This window comes from Paroedura picta, chromosome 7 (assembly GCF_049243985.1).
Source record: "Paroedura picta isolate Pp20150507F chromosome 7, Ppicta_v3.0, whole genome shotgun sequence".
NCBI classification, from domain to species: domain Eukaryota; kingdom Metazoa; phylum Chordata; class Lepidosauria; order Squamata; family Gekkonidae; genus Paroedura; species Paroedura picta.
Window position 1 is genome coordinate 75,953,128 of NC_135375.1, and position 22,482 is coordinate 75,975,609.

Consider the following 22,482-nt stretch of genomic DNA (forward strand, 5'->3'; position numbering starts at 1 on the left):
GCAATCATTCAGTTAAGACAGTACCTAACCATGTAGTTTTATAGGCCACAAACATTACTTTGAATTGGCACCAGGGTAGGCATGATGTTCCCACAGCCCTTAGGCTGTTTAAGGCAAAACCTCTAGCACAGATGATGTATGGGGCACCATTGTGTATAAACACCAATATTTCCAACGTAGAAAAGACACAGGCTAAATTTTTAAGATCCCTGCTCTAGGTACCAACCAGCATTTCCAATGCTGCAATCCAGGTTGAAACAGGAATGTATACTGTCCAGACCAGAATATGGACATGTACGTCCATGTACTGGTTAAAACTGCTTTTTTTCCACAAAGAGTTTGCTCCATCTAATGATGTCTGATTCATTGGTGGTACCCTGGTTATCCATTCTTAAGAAAAGACTCTGCTGATAAGGTCTATCGAAACAGTTAATACTGTCTCTTGGTTTCAATTGAGCAAAGGTGATAATAAAACAAAGGGTCTTGAATATTCACCACCAACAAGACTTCCATAAAGTAAAAAATCCACTTTTCCCAATGCCTCCACTTAATAATTTGAGGCCTTACTTATCTAATCTAGTTATCCCAGACCATAGGAGATAATTTACACTTCTCCGATATAACATGCTTCCATCCGCTTTTAGGGAAGGCTTATTAAAAAAAAATACCTATCTTATGTATGCATCTGTCAAGATGGAAATATTGAGACATCAGAACACATATTACTCCAATGTAGGTTATATGAGCAAATCAGGAGAGAACTTACTTTGCCATCCCCACAGAATAGGTCCAACTCGGAGGCGATTATTGACATACTGTCAGATAAATGCCCTGAAATAACTTCTGTTGTTGCCAGATTTGCATGGACGGCAATCAAAGCAAGGAAGAGCTGGGTGAATTTGGAGCAACTTAGAAAGAGATAGAGATAGTCTCAATTGTTTGAGATAATGTTTGTGAATTTTAAAATGTAATTTTCTTGATTCTTTTAGCTGGAATGTTTTAAATTTTATACTATTTTAATTACCAATTAATACTTTATGCACATTGTAATTTGATTACTGGTCTAGCACCGTAATAAAGGCTATGAAATGAATTAGCACCAGAAGATGACCAGAAGTGAATACAGCTATATAAGTATCAGTGTTATATGTGCAGACCAGGGTGGAGTCTGCACGGAGCTTTTATTCTAATCCCAGGTCAATTCAGTCCCTGCCATCTCCACTGAATGCAATTTCCATTTTGATTTTGCCCTATTTAAAATTTCCCTCTGCAACAAGCATGATTGATCCGGAGTGATACTACCTTTATCCTGCAATATTTAGGAGTGGAAATAACCTCAATATTTTCAGAATCGGATTGAGAAAGCATGAGAAACCATGTGGATCTCCAGCTGCTTCTCATTTGTTGCCGAATCTCCATGGTAGAGAATCCCTGATTGGCCAAGGCTGTAAGCTTTTTTTAAAGGGGAAGCCCTAATTTTCTCTCAACTTAAGCTCTAGAAGCCCTAACTTCTGTGGGTAGAGATCTGCCTCATGTTTTTTTTTCCTCCCTCTTCTGCTCCCCCACTTCAAGAAAAGAAAGAAAGAGGCTCCTGCTGCACTTGACTCCCCCCTTCCCTTCTGAGCCTCCCTAAGCATGTGCAGAACACTTTTCTGGTTCAATGGGGGGAGGGGAGAGGAAGACCAAGTTCAAATTGATCTGGATTCAGCAGGATCCGCAATGGAATAAACAAAGTAAGTGCAGAATCAGCCCAGGATGACCCAGTTAGCAATCCAGCAGCTGCATTCTGGACAACCTGAAACTTCTGAATCATCTTCAAAGGCAGCCATAAATAAAACAAACTACAGTAGTCTAATCTGGAGGTGACCATTGCATGGATCACAGTGGCAAGGTCAGAGTGGGATAGATGGGGTAACTGCTGGCAGGCTCCACATAAAACACTTGTCCAGAGTAAGGGGCACCATTAGTACAAGGCTGCTCATTAAATATGTTTTTTTTTTGTCATCTATATATCTTCAGCATGGCCAAGAGGCTGTGTGAGTAGGAAGAACAGACTGGTAGGAGGATTGTTGCTACCTCCAAAACCTTAGATGTGTGTCTGTTTTTCATGAATACCCTTAAAGGTTACATTAGGGCAGTGGTTCTAAACCTGGGGGTTGGGACCCCTTTGTGGGTTGAGTGACCCCTTCACAGGGGTTGCGGAAGGGTGAACAGCTTTGCCGGGGGGGGGGGGCACCACTGTTGTTGCGAGATCGGCATGGTGGGAAAAGAGGGAGAACTGAACTGAGAAACCTGGGGTGGGGGAACAATTCATATACAATCATGAACAATGGATCTTTGCGCCATTGGTCACTTTTGGTTTAATTTCTGTGAAGGAACACTTGCATAATTTTATGGTTGGGGGTCACCCCAACATGAGGATCTATATTAAAGGGTCACAGCATTAGTAAGGTTGAGAACCACTGCATTATGGAGAGAACTAGCAAATAAACCCCCTTACTAATTTTGTTTGCCATAATAGCAGGAGAAGAAAGCTATGCAAATTCACATTCTGTCCTACAGTTTTGAGAACACATTTTACATCTGTAATATCCATCCATCTCAGCCCTATTCCTAATTGGCATAAATACTGTTAAAACATTTTTAATTTGTAATTCCCTCTAATGCAGAGGCATGAACATACAGCCAAAGAATTATGCATGGCAGATGAGGCATAGAAGGAAATTCAATCATCCAAAACTCACTAAGATACATATTTCCATTTGTGTCAAGACATAGATGGGAATGTACACCTTGACTGGAGGCATTCAAGGGCTACAGGGAATGCTCCATACAAAGAACCTCATTTAAGATATGCATGCTACCTCAATCATACTGCTCTTCTGACCATATGAATATCTTAGCTAAATTTACTCAGTTGCACTGGGATCCAGTTGTGCCATAACTGATGTAGGAGGCAGATATTTTGATCTCTTTGTTCTACCCACGGTAGCAGCAGTCAAATCCATGAAGGCAAATTGACTGGTCAGTTGAGACATATCTCTACGTCTAAAACAAGCAGCTTGCTGAACACAACTAATATTCTACAGGAGACAAAATCATTTTAAATGACTCTCTTTTACTTAATTAAACACCGTGTTTTTATAACCTGCCAACTTTCCAAATGGAATTATGACTACATTTTTGCGGCTAATTGTTTCTAAAATAACACAAGATGCAATAAAGCACTAGCCAATAATGAATCAATCTCTTTATAGGATATTTTTCAGCAAATGGATTATGATTCAGACTAGATTTTTTAAAAATCTGAAAAGAAAGAAGCAGAGTCCATGGATTCTGTACCACTGAGGTCCAGAATTATGAATTAAACTAGTAAAATAGCCCGCTGTATGATAAATACAGCGGGCTCTAGGCACTCACCGTAGCGTGTGTCCCCCGGCGGCGGTCCTCTTGGTCGGGTGGCTGGGGCAGCGGGGCTGTGAGGGGGCGGCCTGACGCGGCGAGAGGGACACACGGTACGGTGAGTGCCTAGAGCCCGCTGTATTTATCATACAGCCAACATCTAAGCCAACATCCCCTCCTCTAACTCCTCCTCATGAACCATGAATGAGATGTGTTTGTGTTTTTGTTTTGCAAAGGGATGACTGAATCAGGTACACGGCAGGAGGGAAATGGGTTAAGTGTGCTATCCCATGGGAAGGCAATCTTCTCCATCTCTAGCTAAGTTAGTGGACGAGCCTGCTCTCCAGTGTCATGTGTAGGTTAGCTCTTGCAAACAGCAAATGAAATGCTAAACCTGTGCCAGAGCTATTCTGTCTGTGGGGTTCACATAGCTTATTTATTTTATTATTTATTATTTGATTTCTATACCGCCGCTTGCCGTAGCCTCGTGACGGTTTACACATAGAATTCTAAAACAATAAAACCCCAATAAAATCCGTATTAAAATAACAATCACAATGGCAACCATAATCTCTAGTAATCCCTCCTTGTTCAGGGTGGGGCACTAGATCTAATCTAATGTAATGAGAGCTGGGGCCAAGATGAATTTGGGAACCAGTTGGAAAACCCCCACCCCCAGAACTCTGTCCTGGCCTCAACTGTATGCCTGGTGGAAGAGCTCCGTCTCGCAGGCCCTGAGGAAAGCTGGTAACTCCGGCATGGCCCTTAGCTCTTCCGGGAGCTCATTCCACCAGGTTGGGGCCAGGACCAAAAAGGCCCTGGCCCTGGCCCTTGCCCAGGCCGAGGCCAGGCGTATGTCCCAGGGGCCCAGGACAACCAGTAAATTCATACCCGCAGAGCTAAGGCCCCTGCAGGGGGGCATAAGCAAGCAAGCAGTCCCGCAGATAGGCAGGACCCAGACCACATATGGCCTTAAAGGTTAATACCAGTACCTTGAACCTGACCCGGAAACAAACAGGTAACCAGTGCAGTTGACGAAGCACCGGCTGGATATGGCCCCTCCAAGTTGTCCCAGTGAAGACCCTCGCAGCTGCATTTTGTACCAGCTGTAACTTCCAGATCAAGGGCAAGGGTAGGCCGGTGTAGAGCGAGTTACAGTAGTCTAATCTGGAAGTGACCATTGCATGGATCACAGTGGCCAGGTGTTCTGAGGATACCTGGCCACTAAATGCGGTTCCATAAAAATGAACATTATATAGCTTTGTGGGCTGTTATATTGTATAAAAATGTATATTTAACATACTGTTTTAAAGTCCCTTGGACACTAAGAGAATAAAAGTAGGACAGAAATATTTGATTTTTTTTATTTAAAAAAATCTTTCTTGCACACCCAAAACTAGCATGTAAGCTAGGCTGGAACTTTCCCCCCTGAAGCTAGTTATCTATATGTAGATAACTTTATTTACAGAAAATGATGTTCACATTGTTATTTATGTATTTCTCATATGGCATGTGTGCAATATAGCCAGGAGATCCTAAAATTGTCTGGCTGCCAGGAAAGAGATGTTCAGAGGTGGATTGCCATTGCCTCTCCCTGTGATGCATCTCTGGTATCCCTCGGGGGTCGCCCTCCCAAGTGCTATACAGGGCTGCCCCTACTTAGCTTCTGAGATCTGATTGGGCTTGTCTGGGCTATCCAGGCTGGGTGAACTAAACCTTCCCACATATCCTGAAGTAGTGCAGGGCAGTCACAGGTTTACCACTTCCTCTACTGGTGTTACTTTAAAGCAGGGGTAGTCAACCTGTGGTCTTCCAGATGTCCGTGAACTACAATTCCCATGAGCCCCTGCCGGCATTTGCCAGCAGGGGCTCATGGGAATTGTTGTCCATTAATATCTGGAGGACCACAGGTTGACTACCCCTGCTTTAAAGAATATTTTGTCCGAACACTGTACCTATACCATTATGTTTGCCAGTGTTATAAAACAGGAATACAACCCCAAGATCGGAATATGAGACCAGCCTCAGAATTGTTCACATTATTCTAAGCAAGACTGCATAAAAGTGACTGTGCCCAGAGAAATAATGAAACTTTAAATAATTTGTTGAATCACCTTTAAAATATATTATTATACAGTGTAATAATCACAGGCTTAATCTTTAGGGTCCATTAGTCGGTGAAAAATCTGGGATTATAATGAAAAGGAGTTCAACAGGAGTACCCAGCTAAGGCAAAACAATAAGCCCAAAATTCAAACATGTTATTAAGATACACAGCACTCTCAGTAAGAGAAGAGATTATCACACTCTTAATTGCTGGTGTCTATTACTCTGTAGATTCCCCCCGCCTCTCTCTCTTGCCTTACAGGTTTTAGTACGTTCAGATAGCAGAATAGTGCATTAATGAGTGCCTTAATGAAACCTCCCTGGTAATAATCCAAAACTTGCTTGGATTCACAGCTTCAACTAATTTTATGTCTTGCTGTACAATAATTGTATATTATCAGCACCTCCAGCATGGTTGTTATCCTTAAGAAATGATAAGATTTCAGGATTTCAGGCAACAGTTCAGAGCTGGTTTATATCAGCTTAACACTTGGCAAATTAACCAAATTGTATGTCATATAGATGTTGAGAACAAGGACAGTATAAGGACTGGCTATCATCTAAGCATATTTGGGATGTAAGTGATTTGAAAAGTGCATATTGCCTCCATGTATCATTAAAACAACCCTGTAATTTATTTTTCTTTACTCACTTGTATTTATATGGTTCAGAGCAGCTGACATGTTCTACTTCTATAGTACAACAAAAGTTTCCAGATTTTTGGTTTTGGCCAGCTTTCTCCCATTTGGGGATTCAGGTTTCCATAAGAGTCTGCATCATGTCCCTTGTGCTATCAAATTGAAGAATTTATGCTACACCATTGCCAGAGAAAATAAGCTCACACCCCTGCCATTCCTTTTCTGGGTTTGCTGTACCCCAAGAGGCATTGAACCTGAGTATCTCAAACAGCCATTGTCAACATCACAAGGAAAATGATGTGGGAAGCTGAGGGAAATTTCAAGTCATTTTTTACAGGGCAAGCAACCTGCTCTATGAGAAAAAGTTAAATGTTCAATGGGTACAGAAAAGTTCTAAGCCAAGCTAAAGTAGCTCTTTGGGCCTCTTCCGCACACTATTAATGTAGCGTCATACCTTATGAAAACACTATATTTTGGTGTTTTGCATGACGTCACCAACCTCCCATGTCAGGCCAGCAAACCTAAAGCAACAATCGCCATTTTAAAGCACTAGTTGGGGAATCGCATAAAGTGGATTCCCCAACCTATGTAGCACAAGCTACAGGAGAACAACCAGCAGGCCACCGGCCAAAGAAATGTATGGAGGTGAAGAAGCACCATCTCCACTTCTAATGTCCTGCCCTCACACCTGTCTCCCTCTCCCTTCTCCCAGTGTTCTGCTTCCATTTGGCTCAGTTGAGCTTTGGGCTGGCTTCTGCAGTCCCTTTAAAGAAACTGCAGTAGAAATCCTGACGAACAGCTGAGAAGTGAGAACATTGTGCTCCAGTCTTTCCACGGTTATTCAGATCTACCCAAAATATATCTGGGATTTGGGGGAGGGGGAAAATACCAGTATGATATTTTTCAGGAATATTTTTGGCTCATATAGACCCACAGTTTTCCACTTTTAATGACTTACCAATTAGATTTATATGATTTCCTTGACAATGGTGAAGGGCAAAGAGGAGCAATATACTATCGCACAATTACATGCAGAAGACATCTCGCTATTCTGACCTCTGTGAGGAAATGCCTAGATATCCTAGCATTTGAAAACTATATTATAGTAGTCTGAATAATATATAAATATCAATCACAGGTTGGCAGCTATGACAGATACTGAGGAATAAGCTGCTAGCAGTATATTCCACTTAACTGAACCCAATTGGACAACTCTCAACGGCACATACTCAGTTTTGCTTTTTTATGCTGGGTGGGAAAAATAAAATGCTAGCTGAAAATGGATCTTTTGCTTATTTCCTCTACAAGCTGTAACCAGTACTTTCCCCATCACTGAATGTTTGCTTTCTGGGGCTGGGGAGAGTAGCAGGCAGCCATGTGATTTCTGGCTGGTTGGCTGTATTATTCGGTACAGGAATGGGGTCATCCTGTGTGCTGGGCTTGCATCAGATGGGGCTTTATTTGCCCACTCCTCCTCTATAAAGCTGTATGCCACTGAGATGTCATCTTGGATTTTACAGAGATTTCCTGTTCACCCTCCTTGTATTTAATTTGTTATCGTCTTGTTTACTATTTTTATTGTCACAGCTTTGCATGGTTTGGGCATTAAGGAGTCTAGGCATGGAACCAATTCAATGGCATGCTCAGTTCAGGGACTAACAGCAGGGGTTACACCACCAAGTATTCCACCAGCATTCCACGTGGTATCCAGAAATTGCTACTCCTCAGTTTTTACCCCTAGCAATTGGGCTAGAGTGTGGGATTCCTCAGGTGGTAGGCAGGTCACCTGATACAGAATCCATCCCCTTGCTGCACCAATGCTCCTGTGATGTACTCAATAAAACTGTGGCAATTGTATTCCAAGAAGTTGTCTGTGATTTGTTGTACCACTTCTCACAAGCACTCTCCTCTATGCCCCTGGGTCTACAATCTATCTACAAGGCAGACAAGATCCCTTAGATTCAGAGAGACTAAATCATGTGGAACAAAGGAAGTTTCATACATTTCCCATAAAATTTTGTTGCCGCTGAGATTGTGCCCCAGTGATCACTTGAAATAACAACAATCTTAAGGTTGATATCATAATTCTGCCATCTTTTAATGCTCTTTTTCTTTCCTTTCAGAGATATTGTTCATTGTTGTACAGTCTTTCTACATTCAATTCTTAAAACATTTGTATCAGAACTTTCTTTTCCTCCTAAGGTACAATGAAATGGAGCATGCAAAAATTATATATCGGAATGTGAAAGGATCAAATCATCCTATTAAAAGAAAGATGGCATAGGCATTAAACTCAGAGAAACATGGTTTGGTTTTATGACAAGAAATGTATGTAAGAGTCTAGGAAGCTCATTTAGCAGATGGTTTGTTTAAGGGCAATAAGTGTTCTGCATGTGTAACTACCCCTGTCCGTGAACTGCAATATTTACTCAAAGATTAATATGGTGGTAAAAGATGAACTTATAGATTTGGATAGCAAGTATATCTCTGAAGTATGAAAGAAAGTAAGGTTTGATTACAGGATACAATCCAAGCTCAGGACAATGTATTCTTTTACAAAATATTAACAAATGATTATTTATTATTATTTGTCATAAGGTGTATGTAGTGTAACCAGAAGATCTAAAGATTTTCTGGAAGCTAGGCAAGTGATGTTTGGAGATGGTTTGCCATTACTTGCCTCCATTTCATGACTCCTAGCATTCCTTGGAGGAACTCCATCCAAATGCTAGCCAGGGTTGGCAATGCATAGGTTCCAAGATCTGACAGGGTCTGGCTTGCCTGGGCCATCCAGGTCAGGGCAACAAAATAGTTAAATGATTTGTTGAAGAGAATGTGACAGTGACACCTGGAAAATGTTACACTGAGCAAACCCAAGCCTTGATTGAACAGTATATTGTATTATAATGTCACAAATGTATTTAGATTTGATTGTGATTTTACCCTACTTGCTGCAATCCTCCCTGAGGGAAGAGTGGTGTAAAAATTAAATAAATAAATAAATGACCAGTCTCCCCACCCACCTTGTTTCCCTGTTCCTATGCTGGCCTCTGGCCACAATGCATTTGTACATGGGCAACCTTGGACCACAACAGTGTGGATTTTAGGTGAGGATATGATGCACAACATGGCCTATGAAGGATTGCTTGCACAGTGAATACAAATAACATGAAATTGTGGATATATTTTAAGTGTAACTTGGTTTTGCAAAAGTCATCAAACTCTAGACACTTATGACTGCAGTATCATTACTTATCAACATGAAGACATGTGTTTAGTGAACTCTTAGGTCATCTCTTAACCTTTTCAAGAGAATGGGCTTTTTAAAACCAACAAGGGCAAATGCCTCATGAAGGTCCGCAACATCAAGGGAATTCACTCTCTGAGGCCATCTAGGGCAATATGCTTTTACATTAGCTCACTCAGACAAGGTTTTTGAATACATCTTTACACAAATAGCTACATGTCATAGCCTTCCATTAAGTTATTTTCTAATAGAAAAGGAAATAATTTTAACCTCACTTATTTTGTTTATCCTATTAGCATATGACACTCATGTTGAGGGACACTGCCACCTTGAAAATCACATTTCTCTCTGCAATTTGTTCCTTTCCTTATTTAAAATGTTATGCTAAACTTAATTTACTGTGAGAATTGCCCATTGTGAGAACTGCCCATTTATTCCTATTCTTTACTTCCTGCCTTTTAGGAGTAAGTGAACCTTCAGGTATGCTAGGCTCAAGCCATATAGGGCTTTAAAGGTCAACGCCAGCACCATGAATTGTGCCCAGAAGCAGACTGGGAACCAGTGTAGATGGGTCAAAACTGGAGTAATATGTTCCCTATGATTCCCTTCAGGCCACATTCTGGATCCAGCATACTGCACCAATTGAAGTTGCTGAACACTTTTCAAGGGCAGTCCTACATAGGGTGTTGTTAGATGTATAGGCTTAATGCTTTGCTGTGTTATACCAAACTACCAAGTTTATTTTTTGTGCAGACTTTCTCCTATTAATAACTGCTGCTCCAAGTCTTTGGGTTTTAAAAATCTACTGTAGAAAGATGTAATTAGGTAGTGTGGAATTGTACAAGCCATAACAAGCCCTCTCTGGTTAAAACTGGTCCTCTTGTATCTTAATTGGACTAAAAGCCACGCAGCCTATGATCTATGTGTTTACTTGGCAAAATCTGGAGATTTGAATCTTCATATCTTACAGGCAGATTGTGAAAGAGAATCCTTTTTTTGCTGTTGTAAAAGGGAAAGCGAGAAGCTGATTATATAATTGACGGTCTTTATAACCTTGTTGGCTTTCATGAAAATTCACTTTTGGAAATGATGGTATTACTGCCACGGCAAGGACAAATACCTGCACCCTGCATAAAGTAGTGAGTCATTATTAGGATGGCAGCAAAATGGAAACATATTACTTATGCAGCTTTCAGAGTTAACTCACATATTCTGCCAGGATTTCAGCAATTGTACGTAAGTGAGTCCTGGAGCTTTTCTTCTTACCAAATGACTGAACTCATTGCTCATCAAGGGCAGCAAGATGGGGAAAAAATGTATCATAAGTAGCACTTGCATTTTGTAGAATGTATGCAATTAGATCATGCCATCTGCAGAAAACTGAAACGATGTCCTCTGTAAATCAAGAGCCTTTCTAGGTACTAGCCCCTAAACTATACTTACAGTTCAATCCTAAACAAAGTTATACCCTTTTAAGCCCAATGACTTCAGTAAATTGAGAAGGGTGCAAAGCTGCTGAGGACTGCATGATTAGAAAACTACGTCATCTAAAGGGTGATGGTTTCCCCCTCCCCTTAAACATTAGGCAGACCCACAATGAAAAAATGTCTGGCTTTCATCATTTCAGCATCCTTTGATCTCCATAATCAGCATCCCAATTCCCCCTAAGTAATGTACACTTTACAGTAATAAGCAAATGGATGTAAGTCTGCTAGGAAAAAGTAATGGGTTTTAGGAAAGAGAAAGCTCTTACCATTTTAGAACTTATTTTAACAAAAAATGTTACAGGAGTTTTCTGATTAAAATGACTGAAAGCTTGCAGTTGGTTTCCCAGGAATAGGACTGCACCATTGAATTTCAGGAGCAAGCTACAAATGTTTTTAATATTAACATTCCCTGTAAGCTGATCTCTCTGTCAGTGTCTCAAAACAATATATGTGTGTGTGTATGTGGAAAAGCCAGTCATGATATCAGGAAGTCTGCTGAATTGTTTAATCAAATAGGGATTCTGTTGAACATTCCCAGTAAATGGCAACCCACCCCCAATGTACCAGCCAATTAGTCCTTTTAACTACCTTCTAATGTTTGCCTCTGCTTTTTTCTTTCTAACTCAAGCCTGGAAAGCAAGCAAAAGACGGGATCATAAGTTAATTACAGACTCTTTTTATACTGAGAAGAGGGTAACATTCATTTTTATATCCTGCCTGGGAATTAAGATCACAGAGAGAGGCCCTCCTGTCTGTGCCATCAAACAAAGAAGCTCATTTGGTGGGTACTTGAGAGAGGGTGTTTTTTGTGGTAGCCTCACAATTATCAAACAACCTCCTTAGGAAGGTGAATCTGGCCTACCTAATTTTATTCATCAGGAGGCAGCTGAAGATGGTTTTATTTAGTAATTCATTTGATTAATTTATTAGCAGTCTTAAATTGTTATTTTATCTATTGGCTTTTAATAGAGTTTATGTATATTATTTTATGTGTTTGATATATGTGCAAATCTGCCTTGAGCTGTGTATGGGAAGAAAGATTGCCAATAAAAGTTTTACATAAATTTGATGAAAAGAAAGTAAAATGCACTTGATGAAGCAGATGCAAGATAAATCCAGTTCTATATATAAATGGGAGCAAAACTACAATGCCAGCCAGTAAGTGAAGAAACAAAAAAAGACAAGGTTGACTCATCTGATACTAATCTGAAATATAGTTTAAAAATCAAAACATTATCTGTTCAGCAATATACCACAGACATAGAATCATTGATTTGGAAGGGATCTCCAGGGTCACCTAGACCAACCCCTCTGCACCATGCAGGAACTCACAACTACCTACCCACCCACAGTGAGCCCAATGTCATGCCCACATGATCCCTCCACCAAAAATCTCCAGAATCCAGTCTGGAGGAAATTCACCTACTATCCCACATTTAAAGATAGGAGTTGTATTTGTCATCTGCAAAAAATTTGTGTGGGTCTAGTAATTACCTAGAACAGCCTTTATTCAACTTTTTTTTTTACTGTGCAATTGTTCAGGTTTCAAGGAGCTCCGGAAGTGATTTTGTTGGCCATGCCTCCCTGCCATGCCACCTGAAAGTGTCATATCACCAGAAGTGACATCACCACCTATTTTAACAAGGAGAACTGAGTAGAAGAGAGACAGGAGACAGTTTAAGCCAGGAGTAGGTGTGCAGGCTCTACACCATAAGATAATTCACTCATCCTTGGGAGGGGGGAAGGAGACCATTGGAAGCAGCTAGTTCCATAGCTTGTGGCCAAGACCATTAAGGCAGAAGGGGAAAGGCCACAACGCCCTGGTTGGGAATCCCTGACCTAGAGTACAGTTATACTCTTACTGTTCATGGAAGTTCTGTTCTTAGAACAGAACAGGTGAAATCCATAAATACTGGAGGCAGAAATTCTGCTGCCTCCAGGGGCAGACGGGGAAGCCAAACTGGAAATGGCACCAGAACCCCGTGGAGGAAGGCCAAGCCTGGGCAAGTTGTAAATGGTACCTGACCTGGCTGCAGTATTGCTTCAACATGAGTCATCTGGATGGGTTGCCAGCTCACTCCTGGCAACTGGCAAGGGATGGGGGTACTCAACAGAAGCAGGAAGAAGGCCCAGCTGACATTCAATGATATGCCTACATTACTGCCCACATGACCTGGAAGTGGTATCATCAAATCAGGGACATAAGGGGGGATGCTCTCATATTTGAACAAATATTAAACTGGAAACCTAACTTCCATCATGGACTTTTTGCCCAGATATCAGAGCATTTCACCAACATCCCTGATGTGATTATATCACTTCCAGGTCATATGGGCAGTGAAGAAGATACATTGCTGCACATCAGCTGGATCAGCTGGGCTAAGTTCTTCATGCCAGGCAGCTAATTGATGACAGAGTAGTGGAGCCTGGCAGTGAAGGACCCCATCCTCCAGCAGAGGGTCTGGCAACAAACACATTAGTTGGGGAGCACAGTACAAGTTGTCTGGCTGGACATGAAGGAGTCACACAACCCATCTAATATGCATATTTCCTTCCCATGTAGACATGATTCCAAGAAGTAGGGAATTGTGTAGAAGCCAGCATGCCTACTCCTGTTCCTTCCAAGATATTGAGGGGTCGTGTGCTTAGATCTAGCCACATCTCATGGCTGGGCTGCAGAACATGAATCGCAAATCCACAGATTGTGATGGCCTAATGCAATAGCTATAGCTTCTTAGAAAGTCCTTAACAAGAGCTTCTCTGTAGAATAGATTATGTACTTCATTGCTGAATCTCACACATATGATGGGAGACATCAGGGGGGAAAGAGTATATGTACTTGAATCCCATGATAAAAGTTGCATATCCGTTCAGCCTTTACACAGGTTATTTCTCATTAGCGGTAAAAATGTGGACAATGGTGCTTGCATAATCCCTCAATAATCAATCTACAGAAATACTATTCTTTTCAAATTGCTCATTCTACACACATAGGATAATGCACTTTTAATGTACTTTTGCAACTGATTTTTTTCTGGGTGGAACAGGAAAATCTGCTTCTAAAGTGCATTGAAAGTGCATTATTTAATATGCGCAGAATGAACAGAAGAACTGATATTAAAGCCCCCTAAAAATTCAAATAAACAATGAACTGTGGGTTCTGTGTAAAGCTCATATTCTGTCCCTGTGTTTACAAAAGCTCATGCAACATTTTTTCTTTCTTTCTTAAAAACTTTAGCTCTTATATATGCAGGACAGATTAGAGTGCAAACTTCCATAATGAAACAAGCACAGAAATAAATTTTTAAAAGGTCAAAATTACCTCTCTTAATCTGTCCACATGTTCCTCCAAGGATATTTTTTTCATCTATATCTCAACAAGGATTATGAGGATTGGAGATTCTTGTTTTAAAGTGTATTGACGTAAAGCCATCAGTCAAAATGAAGTCATGTCAACTACTGGTTAAATGCATTGTGGCTGGCTCTCAAAGGTCTATGGCCCTTTCTGAACTCTTGTCTATAATGCAGATTTCATTATTTTACTGCTTCTACTAACAAACTAGCACATTGTATCAGGATTTGCTGCCTGCAGTGTTCAATTAAGGAAGCTCCCTCAAAACAGTCTCTTTTCCACTTTAACTGTAGAGAGATAGAAAAACACAAATGGCAAATGACTGAAAGCGGGCTAAGGAAAGCCTTTTTTGTTGTCCAGCATAATTCTATCTTCAAGGGAAGGCCTAACAGGCTTTTAAAAATGTTAAGATCGTTTTGGAACAGTGGAATACTTACTAGTACAAATGACTGAAAACTGATTTCATAGTAATTAGTCATGGTTTCCCCCCAGTATTTTAAACTTCAAGGATATATCGAAACATTGCAAAGAATTTTAACCTTGTTATTAAACACATAACTTGAAAATTCGTACATGATATTTGTCTCAAGGCTTGTGTGCTGGACTAGGTTTGGTTATCTGGAGAAGCTTCATAGACCGCTTTCTGTTAATGACCCTCCAGATGCTGCCATCAATTGAAAAAGGGCCCAGTAAATGTGTAAAAGGTACAGAAGGTCGCACTGATAGCCCTTTGACATGTTTTCAATTCTTGCTCTTCATGTGATAAACAGGAAGACCATTTTTCAGCCTGTTCTATTCTCTCTGCACATTCTGTCCTAGGCTGAATTCCACAAATGTTAGGTATCAACCACACATGTATTATATTCAGATGTCCCTGAACGTCACCTCCACTGAATCAGTCACCAAGTCCTGTCAATTCTACAGGTTCATCATGATGAAAATATGCACCACCTCATTGTCACCCTCAACAACTCTGCATCAAGCTCTGGTAATATGCTTTGAATACCTTTGTACTGCAGCTCCTCATATATCTCCAAATTTCTACTACCCAGTTCTATTGTATGTCATTTCCTATCTCCCTAGCCATGGCGTTCACAACATAAAACACACAACCATGCACTTCTTCTTTGATAACAATATATACTTTGCATAAATTATTAAGATACCAAAGATTTTATAAATAAGGATTTAGCAAAGCATGACATGTCAAAGCTCATGTTTCTTGGGTTCTGGACACTCTAGAGGTACATAAATATTTCCTGTCTTTTTTTCCTTCCTGATATAACCATAATGAGGCGAGGTTGGAAGTCAAAATGTAACATGCAACATTGATTCCTTCTCATTCATTCAGCTTCTCATTCTAACTAATTTTACTGTTTGCCTAACAAAATCCACTTTGGGATTAAGTTTATTCCCTACCCTATCCCTTACTCCAGTATGAAATAAAAAATAAATAAAAATAAAGCAGACATAAAATCTTACTTTGGTATTTTTCAGTTCTGCTGTTGCCCAGATGTCTCACCTAAAAAAGGAATAATTCAAATAAATAATTCAGAATCTAGTTGAACATTTTATCCCACAAAATCCATAAAATACATGAAAAAATAATACTTTCTTATGTTATGAAATTTCCTTTCAAAGTTTGTTCTAAGTCTACACTTCATTTTGTAGAGTGAGTTCTACTGGGAAATTCCTTTTAACATGACTATCACAAGGGGGGGGGGAGCTCCTGCCTTCCCCCTGAGCCATTTTTCCAACAAGGAACTGTTTTGTGGGGACACATTGGCAAATAATGCTTCTTAGCACCATTTCATTGATATGGGATCCACCATGCTACAGTGCTCCTGACCAGAATTGGGGGACCATGACATTGTTAAATGGAGATTCCTATACAAAACTGAGATGCATCTCTGGAGCCAACTCAGAGACTCCAGCTAGTCTAGTTTGGCACAGCTATCACAACAGTTACAAATTCTACTCTTTCTACACAGCCACTGTCACTTATACTTCAATAGTTTGATCAATGTCAGAAGTGTCATCTCAGCAACAAAATTTCTTAACACATTGCTGTATCCATTTTAAGATGAATATGGAACAATGTTTATTTATGATGATCAAGTTTCACTGTTTAACTGAGATTTAAGGAAAACACTCCATGTTTTGATATACTCATCGAAAGTTTTCATTTAGTTTTTGCTTATGGAGCACAATTTTCTGCCTTATTCTACAGTATGGATAGAAAAAAAAATTAAGCATTAAAAAGGAATCCTTCTAGCTGTTTAAGAGGTTATTTTGTACTGGGAAATAACCAGAATAGATTTGTATTCAAAGCTAAAAGGGAATACATTAGACTGTTGGTAAAGCAAACTATTTCTTAGAAAAAGCCTGATATAAAAAGTTGCTAAATATTTCTACAACTTGATATTCCATTTTGGTTTGCTGATTCTATGGACAAAATGACATCCATTGGCTTATACATCATTGCTAAAATTGGAGGCAGTCGCAAGGTGAAAACATTCTGCATTCACCTGCCCAAAGTATAAAAATGTGGAAATGGCACCATTTGTTAGATGCAAAATACAGAAGAACACACACACTAGTCCTGTTTTGTTTTTACTCTGTAAGGCAGTGGCATGCTGTCTGAAGCTGTCTGCCCATGAGGCTAGGAGTTCAATCCCAGCAGCCAGCTCAAGGTTGACTAAGCCTTCCATCCTTTAGAGGTCGGTAAAATGAGTACCCAGCTTGCTGGGGGGTAAACGGTAATGACTGGGGAAAGCATTGGCAAACCACCTCATATTGAGTCTGCCGTGAAAACGCTAGAGGGCGTCACCCCAAGGGTCAGACATGGCCCAGTGCTTGCACAGGGGATACCTTTATCTTTACAAAGTTGCTAAAACAAAAGAATGTGCCTAACTCAATATGAGTCATATAATCAAATTAACTTATCAGAATACAAGCAAGTTATTTAGAAAGAATAACCAGAACAAGAGGTCACAAAAGAGATCACATGGGGGCAGATCAGGGAATACGTTACCCACGGATGCAACTCACATCCGTGCCCCAGAGCAGAAATTTGGGAGTGGACATTGATGCCTCACGAACCATGGAGGCACAGGTCAAGAAGGTAGCTTGCCAGGAATTTTTCCACCTTTGCCAGGCACCGCTACTAGTGCCCTACATGTCCCCTGAACACCTGGCAGTGGTGAACACCTTCTGGAGAGATTGGGAGTTGGAATTGGAGTTGGAGTTGGCTGGACCAGCTCTTTGTATGTGTTTATCATTCCAACACCTCTACATCTTTTGCTACACAGGATTGTCTTGCTGCCACCATGCTGAACCTGGATCTTCATGAGAAGGAAGCAGCAGGTCCTGTTCATCTTTTACCTCATGAACTGCAGCCTCAGCATGTCTTTATGTATGTACTCTGCCTGGCCTTCAGGATTGTAAAAGCCAGACCAAAGGTGATATCATGTGATGAGCCATTTAAATGTCCTAAACAACCTTCTCTCAATATCCCCACTCTACCTGGTTATGAGGATATTCTATTTGCACCACCTAAATCCTAGGGCCTTTACGCACGGGGATCTTTGTTGCAAATTGTTTGCGGAATGAAAAATCGCCATTTAAAATAGTGGAATTCGTCGTTATGCATACCTGCCGTTGTAGTGGAATCAGTTGCGTTTTTTAGCGTTTCCCACAGGCTTCCGGTCTCGGCAGAAATCGCTAGAAAGGAAGCGCTATTGCCAAGCTCATCCCGCCCCTGGCCGTCAAGCAGCCAATGGGCAGCCGTTAGCATGCTCCCAAACAGCAAGGTTTTTTTCAAAAAACAGCAAGTTTTTTTTTTTAAAAAAACAGACCCATTGCAACGAATCTGTGTAGATTCATTACAATGGAGAGACCCATCCAGCTGCCTAATGTGAGCTGTCGTTTGATCGTATGATCGTTGCCACGCTGCCTCGAGTGATAAAAAAAAAAAATCCCCCCCCCGCTCACGGGCCCGATTTTCGGCTGAATTAATGTGTAAAAAATAAAGGGACTTTATTTCAGCAAACGGGCTTTTATGTGGTTTGTGCTTAGTGACTAAAGGTGAAGGACTGAAGCCAGGGAAGCCTCTAAACAGAAAGAGGCTCGCTGGTGCGTTTATCCCCGCTCACTCGGAGAAAAAAAAATGGCGATCGCTTCGCCGGAAGTTTGGAGGACAGGCTCAGGAGGAGGGACTTTGAAGAAACCGCAACAATGTTAACGCACAGGTCTTTATCGCTAGTGTTGCAGATTGTTTGCAAGAGTGTAGCACTTTCCGGAGGGTGAATCCACTTTTTGGGATTCCCCTGAAAGCGCTACAACGAAGCGCTTTTTGCTGATCGGTTTCAGGAGTGTTGCAGATTGTCTACGACGTCGTGCGTTATTCCAAATCAGTAGCGTTTTCAATTAGCAACCATTGTGCTATTTTGAAGCCGTGCAAAAAGCCCCCTAGTATTCCCATCCTGGTATTCAGTGAGATGAGAACCACGGTAGTGCTACTGTTTCCTAAGCTACAAGAATTACTGAAGAATCTCCACACTTTGTGGAGGAAACAATGGTACAGATCCTCTCTCTGCCACCATTAACCATCTAAAAGAAAGGCATGCTATATAGACTGAGTGACCCAGCTTCTGCTGAGGCACAGAGAGCTTTTGGAATGGCAAAGCTTTGGGAAAGAAGCAAGACAGGTAGGTGAAACAAGGCAAAGATAAGATGGAGGCATTTGATGCAGAAGCGGTATGAGTCTATGACAGGCAGTAGCAAGAGTAAGCCTGACAGAGGGAGTTGTTCCTGTCAAATAGGACAAAACCTTGTCATACATACTCCCTGGTCTACAAAGTAGGGATGTGCATTCATATAATAATGAAAAATGATACTGTTAAATCTGAGAGTGGACAGTTAGATTGCAGGAGTCTCTCTTCACACTGTGGAGCAAGGTCATTTAGAAAACTCTAACCTGCTAGACAGCTGTTAATGGCAGCTCTTCCATTTGCCAAGGTTTGTTTTTCCACTGAGATCTATGGGATAGCACACCCATGATTATGGGTTGTATTCAGATATCCATTCCATACTTTTGACTTCTCAGTGAGACAAGGAGTTTGCATATAATCCCCCATGATTATGGTCTTGAGGGGTGCTGTTTAAGCAACCGAGACAACTTCCTTGCAAAAGGCTGGATTTTTGTTTCACTTCGGAACATAATTTTTTTATGACTGAATAATTTTACTTATTTATCTAGAAAATGTTTTATTTCCTCTCCAGGAAACCTGCCCAAAGCAGTTTACAAAATAAATAATTATGAAAGCATTAAAAGTTAATTAAAACTCACCATTAAAAACAAAGAATGAGAGCAGGAAAAATTAGGGCACAAATCAGCTGATGAACTAAATTTCGATATGAATTATGGCCTGATCAGGGTCCGTGAACCAAATTTCATCAACTGAAGAACCAGGATTAAGTGCCATGAATTTAGCCTCAATTCATGGTGGCTTGTGATGGTTTCTGAAGAGCGGAAGAAGCTGAGGGGCTGGGAGCTCTCTGCTGCTCAGATGAGTGGTTGAAAAGTCTCAGAGCCATTTAAATCCTGCTTTTAGCTCCCTGTGGCTTTTTGAGGGAGCAGGAAGCCCTTCAAACCACTGCTACTTTCTGCTCCTTGAAGCTTTATAATGAGAGTGGAAAACGGGTTTAAATGGACCTGCTTCTTGTTCCTTGCAAAAAGTCAAGGGGGACAGTACGTAGGGATTAAATGGAAGACATTTCACACTCACCTTTCTGCTGGCTGCTTGATATGGTCAGTAGAAAGGTCAGAGGGAAGTTCCTTTTTGGGCAATATTCTGTTTCTTTCTGTTTTCTGGGCTTCACTGTGGCCAGCAGAAAGATTGTTGGGAGGTTCCTTCCTGGGGGATCTCCCACCCCCTTTCTGTTGGCTGCTGCTTTTGGGGCTATCTTCTGCAGTCCTTTTAAAGTTTAAAGTTAATGCAAATGACAATTTTAAAAAGCTGCATAGTGGGGGGTGCCTCTCCTTACAGAGGTACTTGCCATGGTATATTGCAGTCTCTTTAAACCCTAAAGGGATTGCACAAGAAATCTAAATATATTGAATGTTGGGAAGCAAGCTGCTTTTTGTGCTTTCTCCAAACCCTGTTTTAAAGGACTGCAATCCCTTTCAATGGGGTTTGCAGGGCCACAAACTGGCTCAGTTCATGAACAAGCCTTCCAGTGTGGTTTGAGGGTAATTGAGCAGCATCATAGTTTCCAGGCCAAAAACACCCAATACAAATGGGCTTAAAATACTAGCTCTTTAATAAACTGTCTAAGTAAATAGAAACATTTTAACCTGACAGCTAAAAAAGAGTAACACTGCCACCAGGCAAGCCTTAAGTGGGAGAGCATTCTATAGGCAAGTTGTCTGTACTGCAAAAGCCTTTCCTTTAGTTGCTGCTTCTGAAGGTGGTGCTTGCTGGGCTGGACAATATGGGAGAAGGCATTCCTTCAAGTACCCTGGCATTCAGCTACTCAGGGTAGTTATGTTTAAGAATCCGTACTTTGAAATCTTCCAGAAACTAATGGAAGCCAGTGTATATTTTTTCAGCACTGAGGTGATACAATCCCTATATACAACCTTGACAATAACCTGCCCACCACATTTTTGATGAGCTGAAGTTTCCAGAGAGTTTACAAAAGCCTCCATACATAGATCACATTATAGTATATATGTGATCAGGGCATGGATTCACTGGCAAGATCATGCTTTAATTCATTGGTTGCTATTGGTCTGTTAACAGTTCATATGACAAAGATGAGGAAATGGTTTTCTCTTACATTTCATCATTAATCTCTCCTTGATCTTTTTTTATTCTCCAAAACAGATTTCCTCTAGTGGAACCAAAATATGCTTCAAGTGAAATAATAGATCCTTTGAATGCAACAGAGCACTCCCTTAATTACCTGGTGTCACAATCATAACAGGCATTCTTTCAAAGGTAGTAGTTTCAAATGGTAGTGTGGCTGCCATGGGGGAAATTTGCATGACATTAACTGCAAGGCTTCATACTATCATTTTGCTTGTAAAACTTGTCTGTCTTATTCTCTGTCAAAGAAAGCTCACCAGATCAAATTATGGAGGCAAAAGGGGCTGGTAGGTAGGCTTTTTGCCACGTAGTAAGATTAAAAGAAAATGATTGTAGTCTCAGTCAGAACTCACCGTACGTACGTTCAGATGATATAGTAAGGGCTTATAACATTTCTGAGACACACAAATATTACAGCAGAGGGATTTAGTAAGTTGCAAATACTATGCTGTCAACCAAAGCTCTCCATAATAATGGGAAGGTATACACAATTGCACAGATCTAAAACCATAGTTTTCATGAAGGAGCTGTAATGTACATGTAGCTAATGAGAGAACTGTATATCCTGATGTAGCCTGTTATTGCTTGTGCACTTCAGTTGCTCATGCTGCTGTCATGCTCTCACTAGGCACATGGCAAAAGCTACTGAAGAGTACCATCTCTTGGAAACACCTGCTCTAAGTTCCATCCAAACTCACATGGAAACATTGAAGTTGCAAGGTGGCAAAAGCCCATGGCTGCTCTTCTGTCATGGAGGCTTATGTCTGCAAACTTAGCTTTGACTGACACGTTATATCCCCCATGCTCCCCAATCTATTTTCTGGCTCACTAAGCTTATAAAACTCTGCATAAATTCTCTCTCCCCGCCTTTTGGGTAATCCTATGAACACATTGTCTTACTGTTCACTCCTTCAACCAGCAAGTGCCAGCTGTTGGGGTCTGGAAACAATTTTGTTTATGTTGGGAGAGAGGAAGAATGTTGATGATCATGAAGCTGTGAAAACTGCAAGATGTTGTGGTGGTACAGAAGGGTTCTGAGTGAGGGTGTTTTGACTTTGGTAAGAGAAATTATTATTTGGGATTCCATCAATCAGTATGCAGTCAAACTCCCTTAAAATCTGTTCACTGAGTAAAGATGAAACCAGTTATGCACACAGTCTGTAAAGCTAATTCAGTTTTTATTGTTATGCCTATGCCTTAAAGGAGTCCTGCTAACAACATAAAACCACTCAAATGAAAATAAATTCATTATTCTTAATACGTTCAGTCACATTGAAATCAGCATATCTTATCCTTTTTAAAAAGGTCAAAGAAATAAATCCCTGTACACAGAACCCTTCATCTTCTCTCTCTACCATCATTTGAACCATCATTTTAA

General features: G+C 40.7%; 1 protein-coding gene across 41 annotated transcripts in view; it reads right to left on the bottom strand.

Annotated features, from left to right (window-relative positions):
• Positions 1–22,482, bottom strand: part of PTPRD (protein tyrosine phosphatase receptor type D) — a 1,533,354-nt gene that overhangs the window by 594,714 nt on the left and 916,158 nt on the right. For all 41 annotated transcript variants that reach the window (XM_077344981.1, XM_077344985.1, XM_077344991.1 and 38 more), the window contains one exon: positions 15,715–15,754. The gene's annotated coding sequence lies outside the window, so the exon portion shown is untranslated. The remainder of the gene's footprint in view (positions 1–15,714; positions 15,755–22,482) is intronic.